The sequence below is a fragment of the Mirounga leonina genome, unplaced genomic scaffold, assembly GCF_011800145.1.
Source record: "Mirounga leonina isolate KUSES-001 unplaced genomic scaffold, KU_Mleo_1.0 Mir_199, whole genome shotgun sequence".
Taxonomy (NCBI): Eukaryota; Metazoa; Chordata; class Mammalia; order Carnivora; family Phocidae; genus Mirounga; species Mirounga leonina.
This window is the reverse complement of record NW_023270498.1, coordinates 10,896,906-10,914,129: the sequence shown is the minus strand read 5'-3', so window position 1 is coordinate 10,914,129 and position 17,224 is coordinate 10,896,906. Positions and strand designations below refer to the sequence as shown.

The following is a 17,224-nucleotide window of genomic DNA, read 5'->3' as shown; positions in this document are numbered from 1 at the left end:
TAAAATGAAGTATGCCTGTGCTGGAGTTTTGCAAGACACTGGGGGAAATCAAGTAAAGTATATATGGGGGCTCTCTGTAGGATTTCTTACAACTGCATGCAGATCTAGTTATCTCAACTAAAGTTCCAGCAAAAAATTACTTGCAATGTACTCTCCCTACTGAAAGGTTAATCTAGATCTGAAGGGTGGAAATTTGGAAGAAAGTATAAATGTCATTATAGAATCAAATCCTAATGTCAGTAATTTCTGAAAAGGACTATGTAAGATGAAAAAAATTAACAGCAGCAATCTGGTTTAAAAACCTCATTTTATATGAATGAAGAATGGGAAGTGAAGGAAATAAAACAGGAATGGTTTATCTTTCTACCTATGAGGAGTCAAAAAGAACTTTTCATTTTTAATGTTTTTAAAATTAAAAAAAATTTTAGTTGCAATATAATTGACATACAGCTTTATATTATTTTGGGTGTTTTATTATTTATTTTGACAGAAAAGTTTTTTAAAACTCACAGATAACGTGAAATAGGATTGAGACAGGATGTATACCTTTGAAACCTTTGGAGAAGATAAACATATAGCAAGACAAAGAAAAGAAGAGGAAAAGCAATATAATAAATAATAGAAAGCAACAAAAAGATAACAAATAAGGATAATCATTGGCAATGCCAATAAAACTAAATAAATAAATTCCCCAAGTAAGATAAAAAGAAGTCAGATCAAGTTAAAGACAATATTGAAGTATATGCGGCTTTTACTTTTTAAAATTTTTTATATATTTATGTTTTAAGATTTTATTTATCTTAGCAGGAGAGAGACAGTATGTGCAAGTGGGGGGAGGGGCAGAGAAAGAGGGAGAATCTCAAGCAGACTTCACACCCAGTGCAGAGCCCAACTGGGCTCAATCTCACGACCCTCAGATCATGACCTGATCAAGAGGCGGATGCTTAACCAGCTGAGCCACCCAGGTGCCCCTATATGCTGCCTTTGAAAGTCACACCTAAAGTGTAATGACACAGAAAGTTTAAAATGAAAGGTTAAATGAATACTTATTCAGCAAATACAACCCAAAAGAAAACAAAAGATGGCATCACCAATTTAAGAAAAACAAGTCACCGGTGATATTGCAGGACCTGGGATAAAAGTGGAAATGGAGGTCCACGTATCATGTGCCTCAGTTTTCAAAAGTTAAAAGTCAAGCCAACAAACTTAAATAAAACACATTTTTAAAAAAGATTTTACTTATTTATTTGACAGCGAGAGACACAATGAGAGAGGGAACACAAGCAGGGAGAATGGGAGAGGGAGAAGCAGGCTTCCCACTGGGAGGGAGCCCGATGTGGGGCTCGAACCCAGGACCCTGGGATTATGACCTCAGTCAAAGGCAGACGCTTAACTGACTGAGCCACCCAGGTGCCCCTAAAACACATTTTCTTCTTTTACCTTGACACATAAACCTTCAGAACAATCTGGAATTCCAGGGTCAAAAGCAGAATTCTTGGACAACTCTGATTTCCATGATGGAATGTGACAACAAAGTGAGAGCCAGCTGCAGCCTTGCTTCCCATGAGGGCCTGGCACTGTGTGACCCCCCAGCCTGCTTGTCTCCCAACAAGATCCCAACACCTGCCGTGGGTCCACCCTTCGGGCCTAGGGATGTGCACTTGTCTTAGAAGATGACCTTGGCAAGAGGCTGCCTGGAGTTGTGATCTGCTTCTTGCACTTAGTAGTACAGGGCGCAGTTTCTCTAGGGCTCTGTGGTCTTTCACAAGTGTTCTCACACCTGGGGTTCCCCAGAGCTCCTGCAGGAGTGGGGGAAATGGGGAAGGGGCTTAGGTTCCCCTCATTTGGAGTTCGGACAGTGCAACTTTCTTTTCAGCTGCTTTACATATTGAGCTTCTCCTTCATATTTTGTTTAAAGTTGGGAAGCGTTCATAATTTAAAAAAAGTTTTCAAATTTCAATTTGAATGACTTAACTAGTTTTCTACTGTTGGGGATTTTTTAAAAAAATATTTTATTTATTTAAGAGAGAGCGAGCATAAGCAGGGGAAGCAGCCGAGGGAGAGGGAGAAGCAGACTCCCTGCTGAGCAGGGAGACTGATGCGGGGTTCGATCCCAGGACCCCGGGATCACGACTTGAACCCAAGGCAGACACTTAACTGACTGAGCCACCCAGGTGCCCCTACTGTGGGTATTTAAGTTGCTCCCAATTTTCCTTTATGATAAGCACTTTCCCTATCTTCTTTATCTAGCTAATTCATATTCTTTCACTGAGAGTCTTTTAGATGTTTTCTCCCATCCCCAGGGGAAATCTTCTTCTTTTTTTTTTTTTTTAAACTCAACCCAGTTGGATATTCCGGCCAGGTGTTCTGCGGGAGCATGGGCACACTCTAGCACCCTGCCCTGTGCTGACCGGTGTCGCTCCACACAATCTGTCTCCAGATAAGACCGGGGATTTTACCACTGCATTCCCACAGAGGACGGGTCACTAATGTTTGCTGGGTGACTAGATCTTCTGTGGAACCTCTTGCTCAGATTCCATGCTGGCTAAACCAGCAGACATAAGGATGCCTGCGAGAGTTCTTTAAAGCAGAGGCTCTTTCCCAAAGCTGCTGATGCCTGCCACCCCTGGGAGGACCCACTTCCAGAGGGACTGCAGTAGACAACCTTCTCTCTGTTGTCTTCCTGCGAGGGTTTTCTTCAGAGGAGAGAATGTTCTAATAGTTGATAGAAACAGGAGAGTCTGCTTGGATGTTCCTTTTTACCCTGCAAAACTAATGAGCAGAAATTCTGTTTCTTAAGCCATTTTTTTGTATGGTTGGTTAATATGCATCATATCCCCTGAGTTTGGTACACTGTGAAAAACTGACAAAGTCCACTCTCCATCCCTCGCTCACTGGGGTCCAGCTCTCGGAACATGTGGACCCCATTACGGTGGTGATGGCCAGATGCCTTTCTCCCAGACCCATCTATCTTCTGCTTCATCGCTACTGCCACAAATTAAGTATATCTTTCTTTTTAATCACTTTCAAAAACCGATTATAGATTTATGCCTGTTAGCATGTGTGTTTAGAAGCAGAAGGCCGTCCTTCAGTAATTGGCGTTAGGAGGAACCACAGGCACACCTCATTTTATTGTGCTTCACTTTATTGCCCTTTGCAGATACCACAGTTTTTGCAGCTTGAAGGTTTATGGAATCCTTTGTTGAGCAAGTCTATTGGCGCCATTTATCCAGCAGCATCTGCTCATGTCCTGTCCCTGTGTCAGTATTTTTAAATGAAGATACACACATTGTTTTTAGATATAATGCTATTACACACTTTATAGACTACAATGTAATGTAAACATAACTTTTACATGCACTGGGAAACCAAAAAATTCATTTGACTTGCTTTATTGTGATATTAGCTTTATTGCGATATTTGCTTTATTACAGTGGTCTGGAACCAAACCCACAGCGTCTCCGAGGCATGCCTGTAGTTGAAAAAGACAGAAGTAAATCCTGGCTGTTCTAGACAAGCAAAGAAACTCAGAAATGAAGAGATGTCTCAAGGATGGAGGGGGGTGACTGGCAGGTGTGCTGTCCTTCTGGAAGGCAAGTCACAGTGATGGTGTACGGTAGGGGTGTTGTAAGGGGTGATGGAAATAATCCTGAGGAAGAGACTAATCACCCCCAGAACTGGCTTGTGATTAAAGGCTGATTATAGGTGGGAAATTGCCTCCTTTTGATTCTCATGCTCTTAATGGTGCTATATAGAAAGAGTCTTGGACGCCCTGGCTCCTATCCAGGACAGTATTATTTAATAATAATGGGTGCTCAGCTCTCCCCTGGTTGAGTTTGCAGGGTGGGACGTTGGTTCACTAATGCCCCTTTATGTTCTTTTAGTACCTTTCATCCCCAGTGACTTCGCAACGTGTTATTTATCTTCAGAGTCGGCTTCGTGTGTGTTGGGGGCAGGAGGGAAAGGGTAGCAACTGCAAATGTTAACGCACTACTTTATGACCAGGGCAAAGAAAGCGTCAGAGGGCGTGTGATTTGCTGAAGTCCAGGCCTAATGGCTGTCAGTAGCTGTTCTTCTTGGCAGCCCATGGAGGTTTAGATGCCCAGTGGTTGGCAACACTTTCAGATTCTTGTCATGGGAATGATTCATTTAAATACAATATGAGTACATGGTTTACATTTCCTTACAGAATTAAAAGAAAAAAAGACAGCAAATGCAAGCTAGCTTCCACTTCTAGGAATGATTGCACTCTTCCCAAATGGCAGGGTTCATAGTCATTCTTAACACTGTCATGTGTATTTCTATAAGTTCTTCTTAGGGAATTCAGCCAACCTAAAATAAAAGGAAACATTTTCAATTTTCTACCACAATGATAAGGAGATCCTGCAGAATGGAGATTTGAAGCTAACATGAACTCCAAGTCCTAAAACCAATATTGAATTGTTTCACCAGCTAAGTACCTGCCCCGGGCAGATCTGTGTAGCTCCCACTCCCCATTCCTCTTTGGACATTTACTGCCCCTAATGGAGTCATTTTTTTTTTTTTTTTAGATACTGCTGGAATAGAGAGGTAAGAAGGAGCTCTTCCCTCCCTCAGGGGCTTGCAGTGGGGAGCTCTGGGAGATGGGGCAGGGATCCTCAGGAGATGTGATCCAGAGCCCAGCTCTGCTCCACATCTCCCTGCAACATTGGTCACTCCATGAAAGGGGGTAATGCCAACTTCTATCACATCCCCAGAGCTTGGGGATATGAGCAGCTTCTCAGTAATAATTTATAGGAAGGTGTGAGGGTTTCCTCCTTTATTCCAATTGACCTCTGAGATCATGGGCATCCACATCTATCTTTTATTTTTTTAAAGATTTTATTTATTTATTTGAGAGAGAGAGAGTGAGAGAGAGCATGAGAGCAGGGTGAGGGACAGAGGGAGAAGCCGACTCCCCACTGAGCAGGGAGCCTGATGCAGGGCTCAATCCCTAGACTCAGGGATCATGACCTGAGCTGAAGGCAGCCACTTAACTGACTGAGCCACCCAGGAGTCCCACACATCTACTTTTTAAAGATAATCAGACTTTAAGGTGGCTGGAATTAGACCCTTGCTCCCCTCCCCCAACTGAAACATAGCCTCCAAATCAACCAAACAACCAAACAACCAAACGAGCTCATCTTTTGATTCCAGGTGTGATGTCTCTCCTAACTAATGTCTAAATGGGGGCAGCTCAAGGTATAAGCTTAATTTGGACATCAAATTTAGATGGCATATATCCATCTTTACTAAACCTCTCTTGAAATCCTTTGACATCTGGATTAATGCATCAGCAATGTCATCTACTTCTTCAAGATTAAGGGAAAGCTGGTAATATGTGAACCTCCACACAGGCTAATAAATTGGGGGACCATAACATAATATTTATAAACTGGGTATTTGACCTCCATTTAGGGGAGAGACCAAATGGCAGAAAAGGAGAACCCAGGGTCTCACATGCCCACTTGTCCCAGAAACCCCTCCCCCCTTAGCAGGCAGTTCACATGCCCAAGTGGTCATTGAAGCCTCCATCCCCACCTCCAACACACCCTGTAAGTGACCCACCAAAATTCCTCTAATCACAGTTTTCTCTTTGAGAACTCTACAAAATAAGGTTTCTCCCCATTTCTTTAGATTTTTAGCATAATTGGAGGTCACAGTAATGTTTTTCTGTCCCTCTTAGACTAGAAGCCTAGTTCCTCTTGGCCTGCACTTGAGTCTAGCTCAGTTAATGGTAATGCTAATTAAAAGCCTTCAGTGACCAGCCTACTAACTTCAGCTTCAACTCTAAATACCGGCCCAAATACAAAACACACGACTTTATCTTGAAGTTCAATGTCACCTCATCTAGCTGAAAGTGTTTAGTTCTATCTTGTTAAAAAAAAAAAAAGAACAAAAACAAACAAAAAACCACCCAAACCACCTCAAACTGTTATTGTTGACCTCCGCAAACAAGCCCGTTACTGTTTTGCTGTCTAGTTTAAATAGTGAGATTTATTTCTCAAAATATAAACCATTTTGGTTATAAAACCAACCAGCGGTCCTCTTAATGAATGTATCACCAGGGCTAAGAGCTTGGGGTCAGAAGAACAAACCACATTAGATTTTTTTGGTGGGGAATTTTAGGCTTTTATTATTATTATTATTATTTTTTTTATTTATTTGACAGAGAGAGAGATAGCGAGAGCAGGAACACAAGCAGGGGGAGTGGGAGAGGGAGAAGCAGACTTCCTGCGGAGCAGGGAGCCCGATGTGGGACTCGATCCCAGGACCCTGGGATCATGACCTGAGCCGAAGGCAGACGCTTAACGACTGAGCCACCCAGGCGCCCGAATTTTAGGCTTTTAATTTAATTCCCAAAAATTTATCAAGGAATAGTATCAGGGACATACAAAAGATAAACTTGCCACTAGAATACAACTCTTAAATTGGAGATGAAAAAAAAAAAAGAAACAAACAGCAATGAAAGAGTTATCCTGAGGTGAGTATTATACTAGGATATTTTTATAGAAATCATAAAAAGTAAGTATAATGATAAAGCAGGGCTCACTGATTATTTACTCTAGATAAACAAGAAATGTTTAAGAAACCCATCTGTCTACTGTTTTAGAAGGGATCTAACCAAGTGTTATCTCTTCCCCTTTTGATCTGTTTGCAGAAAGTTTGAAGAGAAGGAACTTCTTTCCTTAGTTTTTAGGCAAAATTATTAGGACTAGGACTACAAACTACCATTTTCTAGACTGTAGTTAAAAATGTACTATCAGGCACCATATATTAAAAATAACTCAGGATGGGATTATAAACCTAAATATAGAATCTAAAACTATAAAACATCCAGAGTAAAGCAAAGGATAAAACTTTGTAATCTTGGGTGGGGCAAAGATATCTCAGATGTGGTACCCAGAGCACAACCCATAAAAGATTAAAAAAAAGATAAATTGGCTCCATCAATATTAAACACTTCTGCTCTCTGAAAGCCACTATTAAGAGAATGAAAAACAAGCCAACAACAGGGAGAAAATATTTATGAAGCACCTATTTGACACAGACATTATATCCAGAATACATAAAGAACTCTCAAAACTCAATAATGAGAAAACAAACAATCTAATTTAAAAAAATGAGCAGAAGTTTAATTAGACAATTCACCAGAGATAATATATGAGTGGCAAATTAGCACATGAAAAGATGCTGAAATCATTAGCATTAGAGAAACGCAAATTAAAACTACAATGAGTTACTGGCATATACCTATTAGAATGGCTAAAACACATACACGCTCACAAACAAAGCAAACAAAAAAGAATGGCTAAAAATAAGAACAAAACCCCCAAACAAAACAAAAGCCAAAAAAAAAAAACCCAACATACTGGCAATACCAAACCCTACAGAGGATCAGGGGCAACTGGGACTCTCATTACACTTCTGGTAGGGATGCAAAATACTGTAGTCACTTTGGACAACAGTTGATGGTTTCTTCTAGAGTTAAATATATACTTACCATTACCACCCAGCGAACCCATTCTTAGTTACTTACCCAAGAGCTGTGAAAACTTATGGTCACATAAAACCTGCACGTATGTATTTATAACAGCTTTATTCATAATAGCCACAAACCAGAAGTCACCCAAATGTCTTCAAACAGGCACATGGCTAAGCAAACAATGGAATCCACACAATGGAATACTACTCAGCAGTGAAAAGGGTCACATTACTTACACATGCAACAGCATGAATGCATGTCAAATACATTGTGACAAGTCAAAAAAAAAAAAGCCATATTCAGAAGTCACATACTGTGTGATTCCATTTATATGACAGTCTAGAAAAAGCAGAACCATGGCGACAGAGTCAAGATTGGTGGGGCTGCGAATCGAGAGAGGAGTTGACCCCAGAAGCTTTGACAGGATGTTTCAAGGTGATGCAACTATGCTACGTATCGGTCGTGGAGGTGGTTATATATTGTATTCATTTGTTGGACTTATTAGAGCTGTTCACTAGAAAGGTTGTATTTTACCTTATGTAAATTATGTCTCAATTAGGACAGCTCTGATATTACTCAGAAGAGATCGTTTTAATTAAGAAACTGTCTCCTTTTAATACTCCACTGTCATTGGCAAAGTTCTGTGCTTATAAACAGAGCCCTGCTTTAGTGAATCACCTCAGAGAATTCTTGAGCAGCCCCATCTTTATTCCCACCCTTCTGGCTTTGGTCAGCCTCTCATTATCTCCCAGGACTAGAGGATAGCAGTAGCCTCCAAACTGGCCTCCCTTCTTCCATCAGATCTGCTGTGACCCATATTGGCTTTTCTTTCATGGTAATACTATCACTTTTCTGCCCGAACCCCAGTAACAGCTTTCCCATATCCTAGGATGAAGTTTGAAGTCCTTGGCAAGGCCCATGGCCTTGCTCCTGACCACAAACTCTGCTCCCTTCACTCCCCCAAATGCACACAAATTATGTGCTTCATCTGTTCACATTTTCACACCACCATACTGTTCCCTCTGCCTGAAATTCCTTTCCCCATCTTGTTTACCTGGTTAATTCCTACTTATTCCTTAAGATTCAGCTAAAGGCAGCATACACATACTTCTCATTCCTTCCATAGCATTCTGGGCATGGAAAATTTATTATAATAGTAACTTTTTTATTTGCTTATATTGTTCTCCCTCTGCTCTTTCTTCCGGATCTTGCCAAGGTGAATTCACTTAAATCATTCACCATATCCTTATGGAGCACCTCCTTTGGGATAGGCATACATTGTGCTAGGCAATTGGGATAACGTACCTGCCCATAAATAGCCCACAGCCTAGTGGGAGAGAAAGAAAGAGAGGAAATTAATGATAACGCACCCTGAGAAGCATAGTGATAGAAATATACACAAGAAATAGAGATACCATGGGATTAACAGTGAGTTTTTGCTGATTAATAGCTAGTTACTGTGTTCTTTGAAATATTCTAAGACCACATGTGAACATGCCCCAGTAGGGCTTTATTACTTAATTATAGAAGACAGAATGTTTGTTCCTCTGGGTCTTTTGGCAATTCTGAAAAGCGGGCTTTAAAATGGCTATTTTACTAATTTGGAAAATGGGAACCAGTGAGGTTGACCCAAGCAAGTAAGGAGAATGTTTGGGGTTGGAACTGGGAATGAAATGCTCACATTCTTTCCACTATCACTTTCCCTCTACTTAGATCTTGTTACTTGGGTCCTTCCCTTCACTTCGGTTTTGTTTCTTTTCTTGTGTCTCTTTGGCTCCTGACCTTCTATTTCTAAAGCTTTAACTTCTTTTTGACACTTTGCTAAGCCCAGGAACATAGCTTTTCCTGCTCCAGGCTGATTTGAGTAGCCCATGCGAGGGCTGATATTCAAAATACTTAACAACCAGACTTTATGGGCACCAACCATTCACAATGGACACTGATTTGTCAACTGTGCCTGCTGGCCTGGGCACTATCCCTCTGACCAAGTCCTGGCCTTAGACCCACAGCCTGTCATCTGTCCACCCTTCCTGGGACCCTGGTGAAGGAGACTTGGACAAAGAATCTCACTGTCTAGAAAGTTGGTATTCTTGCAGAGAATGGCAATCTAGTATCATATAGGTTTAAGGGGAGACTTGCACAAGGAGGGACGAGAACTTAGAAGAAAGGATGGCTGAAGCCCTTGAGGAAATTAGAGCAGGTTCACATGAGAAATAATGCTGAAATGGTCTTTGTTCATTCTGTGTGTGACTCTATGTGGAGCTAATGACTTAGAAGCACGTGTGAAGGAATGCAGCCAGTCAGGAAGTGACCAGCAAGTCAGCACGAGAGAGTGCTGGGACGCGAGCACCTTCAGTGGGCTCAAGGGTTGATTGCTGAGCCAGATGTGAAGGGCCCTGTACGTGCCATGCCTAATGTCTGCATGCTACACTTATCCTAAAGAAACAGAAGAGGCCTAGTGACCTTTAAGCAAGAGTTATTGTCCCCTCAGTATACTCGGAAGTGCTGGGAGAGATCAGTTGCCAGTTCTCTCTGCTGGCCTCACCAGAGTGGGATCTCTGGAAGGCTGGTGTAGTCATATGTAATCCAATGTGTAAACACCTCTTCACTAGGGTGTCTACATTTGTCTGTTCAGATGCAAAGTTTTATCAATTCTGTTAGGCCCTGATCCTGTATCTCAATTTTTAAGACCTAGCTTTAACGAACTGCGTGTCGACTTACAAAAGAATGTGTACCTGGCCCGTAAAATGAAAGCATTCTTTGTCTGCTATTAACATATATGGAAAAACTAATATCAAAATGAAAAGGCCCAGGAACCAGATGATATTATGCATTTGCATATCTCTGTAAGTTTACAAAAAGCTTTCACATCTGGTATGTCACTGGCACTTCATAAAAACACTGTGCGGTGAGCAGGGAACCCCAAAGGCTGGAGATAAAGGACGTGTTAGGATCAGCTCAAGTAGAGACCAAAGTGTAATATTTACTGTGTTCCCTTGATGTGAAACACACCCATTCTTGGCATGTGATGCAGTCCTACACTATACTTTTGGGAACAACTACTGTAGATCCATTTGAGCCAGCTTACTCAAGAGAAGCAACATAATTATTAGCATACAATATCTCCCAAATCCTAAGGGCTGAGCTTTCGGAGTGGATTGAAACCTGAGACTACCATCAGGGTACCCTTTTCATTTCTTTTCATTTTGTGACAGCGTTATTGAGATACAATACATGTCATACAATTAGTCCATTTAAAATTTACAAGTCAGTGGAATTTAGTATATTCACAAAGTTGTGCAGCAAATCACCACGATCGATTTTAGAATTGATTTTAGATTTAGATTTTTTTTTAAAGATTTATTTATTTATTTGAGAGAGCGAGAATGAGAGAGAGAGAGCACATGAGAGGGGGGAGGGCCAGAGGGAGAAGCAGACTCCCCGCCGAGCAGGGAGCCCGATGCGGGACTCGATCCCGGGACTCCAGGATCATGACCCGAGCCGAAGGCAGTCGCTCAACCAACTGAGCCACCCAGGTGCCCTAGATTTTGATTTTTATAATCAATTTTTCATCATCTTCATTAACACCACTAGGTCCTGACAACCACTGATCAGCTTTCTGTTTCTAGATTTGCCCATTCTGGACGTTTCACAGAAACGGAATCATACAATTTGTGGCTTTATGGCTTACTTATTCCCTTACCATAATGTTTTCAAGGTTCATCCATGTTGTAGCATGTATTAGTACTTTATTCCTTTTTTTGCCAAATACTATTCCATTGTATAGATATGCCACGTTTTATACCTGTTCATCAGTTGATAGATGTTGTTGTTTCCACCTTTTCGTTATTATGAATATTGGTATACAAGTTTCCATGTTGACATGCTTTCATTTCTCTTGGATATATAAGTAGGAGCGGAATTGCTGGACTATATGTTAACTTTATGTTTAGCATTTTGAGGAATTGTTAAACTATTTCTCAAAATAGTTGTGGACTGAATCTCTGTATTCCTCCCCCACAAATACATATGTTAAAGCCCTAACCCCAAATATGATCATATTTGGAGGTGGGGCCTGTGGAAAGTCTAGATGAGATCATGAGAGTGGACCCCCAGGATGGGATTAATGTCCTCATAACAAGAGGAAGAGACCAGTGCTCCCTCTCTCTCCACCATGTGAGGATATAGGGAGGAGGTATCTGTCTGAAGCTGGGAAGTGGGTTCTCACAAGGAACTGAGTCTGCCAGCACCTTGATCTTGGACATTGCAACCCCCAGAACTGTGGGAAATAAATATTTTCTGCTTAAGCCACCCAGTTTATGGTATTTTGTCTTAGCAGCCTGAACTAGTACAGTGGCTGAACCAGTTTACATTCCCACCAACAATGTAGAAGAGTTCCAGCTTCTTCATATCCTGGCCAATGCTTGTTATTTTTTGCTTTTTAAAAAAATTTTTAATTATAACCCTCCTCATGGGTATTAAATGGTATCTTATTGTGGTTTTGATTAGTCCCCAATGACTACTGGTGTTCAGTATATTTTCCTGTTCTTGTTGTTTATATGTTTATCTTTTATGGAGAACTATCTATTCAGATCAAACTACAAAATGCAGGTGAGAGCATGCTGAACATTGTGGAGACAATATAAATGCAGGATATTATTATGGACACAAAAAGACATGATGCCAAGAGCTTGAGGATATTGCATTGTGGAAGTAGGTGGTTAATAGATAAAATGGGGGCACCTGGGTGGCTCAGTCAAACATCTGCCTTCAGCTCAGGTCAAGATCCTGGGATCCTGGATCCTGAGATCGAATCCCGCATCAGGGCCCCTGCTTGCCGGGGAGCCTGCTTCTCCCTCTACCTCTGCCTGCCTCTCCCCTACTTGTGAGCTCTCTCTCTCTCTCTCTCTCTCTAATAAATAAATAAAATCTTAAAAAAAAAACAGATAAAATGGTAGTTCAGGAAGTTAAAGGTGGGAGGCAGGAGCAGGAGATAGATTGAGAAAGAGATACCTAAGTTGAAATAAATGATTATGCAACATTTCTTAGGTTTTATCTATTTATTTTTTAAAGATTTATTTATTTATTTGAGAGAGAGAGAGAGAGAGATGAGAATGTGAGCAGTGGGGGGAGGGCAGAGGGAGAGGGAGAGAGAATCCTCAAGCAGACTCCCTGCTAAGTGAGCCAACGTGGGGCTCAATCCCAGGACCCTGAGATCATTGGCCAAAATCAAGAGTTGGAAACTTTAACTGACTGAGCTCCGCAGGCGCCCTCATTTCTTGGATTTTAAAAGAGATGTAACCATTATGCAGTAATGCCTCTAATGTGAAATCCACATGTGGGCTAAATATTTCTATTATATATGTAGGACAGGTTTATCAATGTCCACATGTGTGACGTTTGGACCAGCTTATTCCCTATTGTGAGGGCTGTCCTGTGCATGGTGAGATGTTTAGCAGCATCCCTGGCCTCTACCTACTAGATGCCCATAGCACCCCCTTTGTGACACTTCGCCCCCATTCCTCCTCGGCTGAGAACCACTGGTGTAGGATAAGGGTGGGAGGGGTAATTCCTGCTCAGTACTGATGTGTAAAGTAGCATGACCTACAAATTTCCACCCCAGGCAGGTCCTAGCTGGATAGTGCGTCCCAAGTGTCTGCATCACTGGTGGCCCTCATTGTTCTCTGCAGTTGATTGCATTACCTTCTTGGCCCCTGGTTTCTCTCATTCAAATCCATGCAGGCTGTGTCTTGCTGGTTTCCCAGAAGCTTTGGCAATTTGGGCTTCACTTCCCTCTTCTCTGGCACCTTGTCTCACCATTCATCTTTGCTTCAGCTGCAATGAACTTCTAAGTCTCCCCTGGAAATGCTATGCCTAGATATGACTCCACATTTATAACCACCGTTCTCCCAGCCCAGAATGTCTTCCTCCCTTTCTCAGCCAGAAAGCTCCTGTAAACCCCCTTTTAAGACCTAGCTCGTATGTCATTTCCTCTGGGAGTCTTTTTCTGACAACGTTAGGCAGGATTGGTGTGACTCCTTCCTCTGTACTTGTAAAGCACTCAGTTAATATTTTTGTTGCAGAATTTTTGTACTGAATTTTAATGATTTACTTTAATTATCTGTCTCTCTTACCCACAGCAGGTTAGATTCCTGGAGAGTAAGGACTCCCTGCTTCACTTGTTCTGCCTTCAGCTTCTATCCCTTGGCCTGGAGCACAGTAGGTGCTTAATACTGATCAATGTATGAAGAATGGATGCTTGAACTGATGTGAAGGTAGCTCTGCTGATGCATTCAAGCATGACTGGATGGTCAGGTGGGATAGTTAGTCTAGGTATTTCAGTTCTCCAATAACGGGTGAAGTTCTTTGGCTAGGAATATTGGAAAACAAGAAAGGCATTTAAGTTGAGCAGAACCAGACAATCCTATGGAGGAGGTACATAAAACTCTACCTCCTAATTAATTTAGACCTGCACAGCTAATTATAATATGCAGAGTGCAGGTAAGATCTTGTTTAATCACTCATCCCTGCTCTGGTAATCACAGTGCCCAGCAGCCATGTCTCTGTTGGGATCCTGGTGTGGGACTAAGCCCCACCCTGGGCGCCTGACTCATGTTGTCTGTTCTGGAATCTCGGTGCTCTGCACACTCGGGGCCAAGTCCTTGTCCCACTCTTATAGGACATCTCGTGCTTCTCTGGCTCGTGCTCCTGCTGATGGCTGGTTCCTCCCAGCCTCTGCCGTTGGGCATTGCATCACCCTACACCCAGGCAGAGGACTGATGGTTGCCTTCCGGGTCAGAGCTCTGCTTCCGTTGTGCTGCCAACCTGACCGTGCGAGCTACATTCCCACCTGTCTGGCCTCGCACTGACCATCCTTCATCCCATTGCTGTCTAGGACTCCCGCGTTTGTGCCTCGTCCCTCCCGATGTGCTCAGGTCCCTGCTGTCCATCTGCTGTTCGCTTTCCTCAGCACTTTGGGAGGGGCTGTTTATCCCTGTGGTTTCTGGTGGGAAGAAATCGTTTCAGGGCAGAGCCTTATGAAAAACATCTTAGAAACAGATCTCTTTTCTCCCGGTTTCTTGGTTTCTTCCTGCCGTCCACATTTAAGCCTCCCTTGCTGTTGCTGGATGGTAGGAATTATTGGCTATTGCAAGCCTCTACTTAGTTAGCTGGGAGCGGGGAAAGCCTCAAAAGTCTTTGGAAATTCTTGGTTTAAGTACAGAAGAATGTGTAGAGTGAGTTACTCTTTGAGGAACAAAAGGGAAACAAACACACATGCCTATATTTACACACCTATATAGGATTTCTTCAGAAGGATATATGCTAAGGTAATGGAATTGGTTGCTTATGGGAGAGGGATGCTGGGTTGTGTGGGGGTCGAAGGATGGGAGGGAAATTTTACTGTGTCTTGTTTTGTAACCTTTGACTTCTCAACCCAAGAAAATGTGTTATCTATTTCAAATATAAGTGGACAAAAGCTAGAGATGAATGGTTTACAGAAAAAGAAATAGCAACATTTATGAAAAGATATGAAAAGATGTGCAAAATAACTTTTAACAAAAGAAGCGTAAGTTTATTTATTTATTTATTTAAGGTTTTATTTATTTATTTGACAGAGAGAGAGAAAGCGAAAGAGGGAACACAGGCAGGGGGAGTGGGAAAGGGAGAAGCAGGCTTCCCGCAGAGCAGGGAGCCCGATGCAGGGCTCGATCCCAGGACCCCGAGATCATGACCTGAGCCGAAGGCGGTCGCTTAACTGACTGAGCCACCCAGGCACCCCAGGAAGCATAAGTTTAAACTGGAGGTCAATTTTTACATATTCAGTTCGCAAAGATCAAAACATTAAGGATTACAGTGTTGGTGAGATTGGGAAGCAGGTTCTCTCATACACTGTTGGTGGGATGTAAATGGATCCAACTTTTGGAGATTGGTAGTTATCAGCATGCTCTATAACATAGCAGGATCTCTTCTAGAAACGTACCTACATATATTTTCATATATCAATGCAAAACATATACCAGGTCTGTTGCAGAATTATTTGTATTGACAAACGAGTAGAAGCAATCTAAGTCTCCATCAATAATTATTGGGTGAAAAATTTATGGTACATTTATACAAGTATTATATTGTCATTAAAAAGAACATGGTATATTTATATATGCTTATATGGAATAACCTCCAAGACGTTTAGTTCATTGGAAAAGGTATGATGCAGAACAGTGTGAATACAGTTTATGTTCCTCCTTTCATGGCATATTTATACTTTAGAACACCTATTTTTCCATCCTTCTGACATTTATTCCTTCCCTGTATGTATGTATGTATGTATGTATGTATGTATCTATCATCTATCTATCTATCATCTATCTATCTATCTATCATCTATCTATCTATCTATCATCTATCATCATCACCTATCATCTTTTATACTCTATTATATATCTCTCCCTCCATCCCTGCTTTTCCCCTCCCTCCTTTCCTCCCTTCCTCCCTTCCTCCCTTCCTCCCTTCCTCCCTTCCTCCCTCCCTCCCTTCCTTCCTTCTTTCCTTCTACTTACATATAGAAAACTTTAAAAAGATATACAAGGACACATTACCAGTGGTTGTCTCTAGTGAGAGATATTTCATTTTCATCCTATACCCTTTGGTACTGCTTAAATTTTATCATATCAAAAGCATATATAAGGGAGGTGGGCAGGGGATGGGCTAAATGGGTGATGGGTATTAAGGAGGGTGCTTATTGTAATGAGCACTGGGTGTTAAATGTAAGTGATGAATCATTAAATTCTACCCCTGAAACTAATTTTACCATATTATGTTAACTAACTACAATTTAAATAAAAACTCAAAATAAACAAAGTTTAAAAAAAAGCATTTATAACTTTTTATTTGAATGTTTTTATTATGAAATAAGCTGTCAACTCTCTCTCAACTGTTTTCTTTGCTCAGCAGAACTTGTACAAAACAGAAAAGGTACAGCTTGGTGATGTTCCCAAAATGAGCCTGTATGCAATCACCACTCAGAGGAAAAAGTGGAATCCTGTCAACAGTCTGGAAGCTGCTCTCTACCCCGTCCAGGCACTGCCCTTCCCCCCTCCCAGAGGTAACCATGATCTTGACTCTCAGGATAATCACTTTTCTGCTTTTTTTTTTCCCATCAAAGCATTGCAGCTTAGTTTTACATATGCTTTGAACTTTATACCAACGGATTAGTACAGTATGTACTCTTCTGTGTGTGGCTTCTGTTGCCCAATGTTGTGTTTGTGAAACTCATCAGTGTTGCCCCATAGTTATAGGTTGTTCATTTTCATCACTGCACAGAATTCCAATGTGTGAATGAATATACTGTAGTTTATACATTTATTGTAAAAGGATACTTACGTTTATACTTTGGGGCCATTGGAAACAAAGCTGCTGTAAACATTCTTGCACATGTCTCTTGGAGTAATATTTCTATTGGATAAAAAATCAAGAGTGAAATGTTTTGACCATGTTGTAATGTATTTTTAGTTTTAGTAGTTAACGTCAAAGAATTTTCCAAAGTAGTTATACCAATCTGTGGTCTCCCCAAGCAAAGAATGAGAGTTCCTATTGCTCCACATTCTCGCCAGTATTTGATATTGTTTTCTGTTTTTTTTTTTTTCTGCCATTCTAATAGATGTATAGTGATGTCGCTTTGTCTTATTTTGCAATCTATAATTACATATGATGTTGATAAGC

The 17,224-nt window shown here is 41.3% G+C and overlaps 1 long non-coding RNA gene across 2 annotated transcripts in view; it reads left to right on the top strand.

The window, feature by feature from the left end:
- The first annotated feature begins 7,357 nt into the window (after positions 1–7,357).
- LOC118024547 overlaps positions 7,358–17,224 on the top strand; it is a 40,726-nt gene continuing 30,859 nt past the window's right edge. The window contains exons 1-2 of one of the 2 annotated variants that reach the window (XR_004683134.1): positions 7,358–7,939; positions 16,457–16,607. This is a non-coding gene — a long non-coding RNA (uncharacterized LOC118024547). Of the gene's footprint in view, positions 7,940–12,733; positions 13,724–16,456; positions 16,608–17,224 lie in introns of those variants that run through there. The other variant, XR_004683133.1, reaches the window with a different exon arrangement.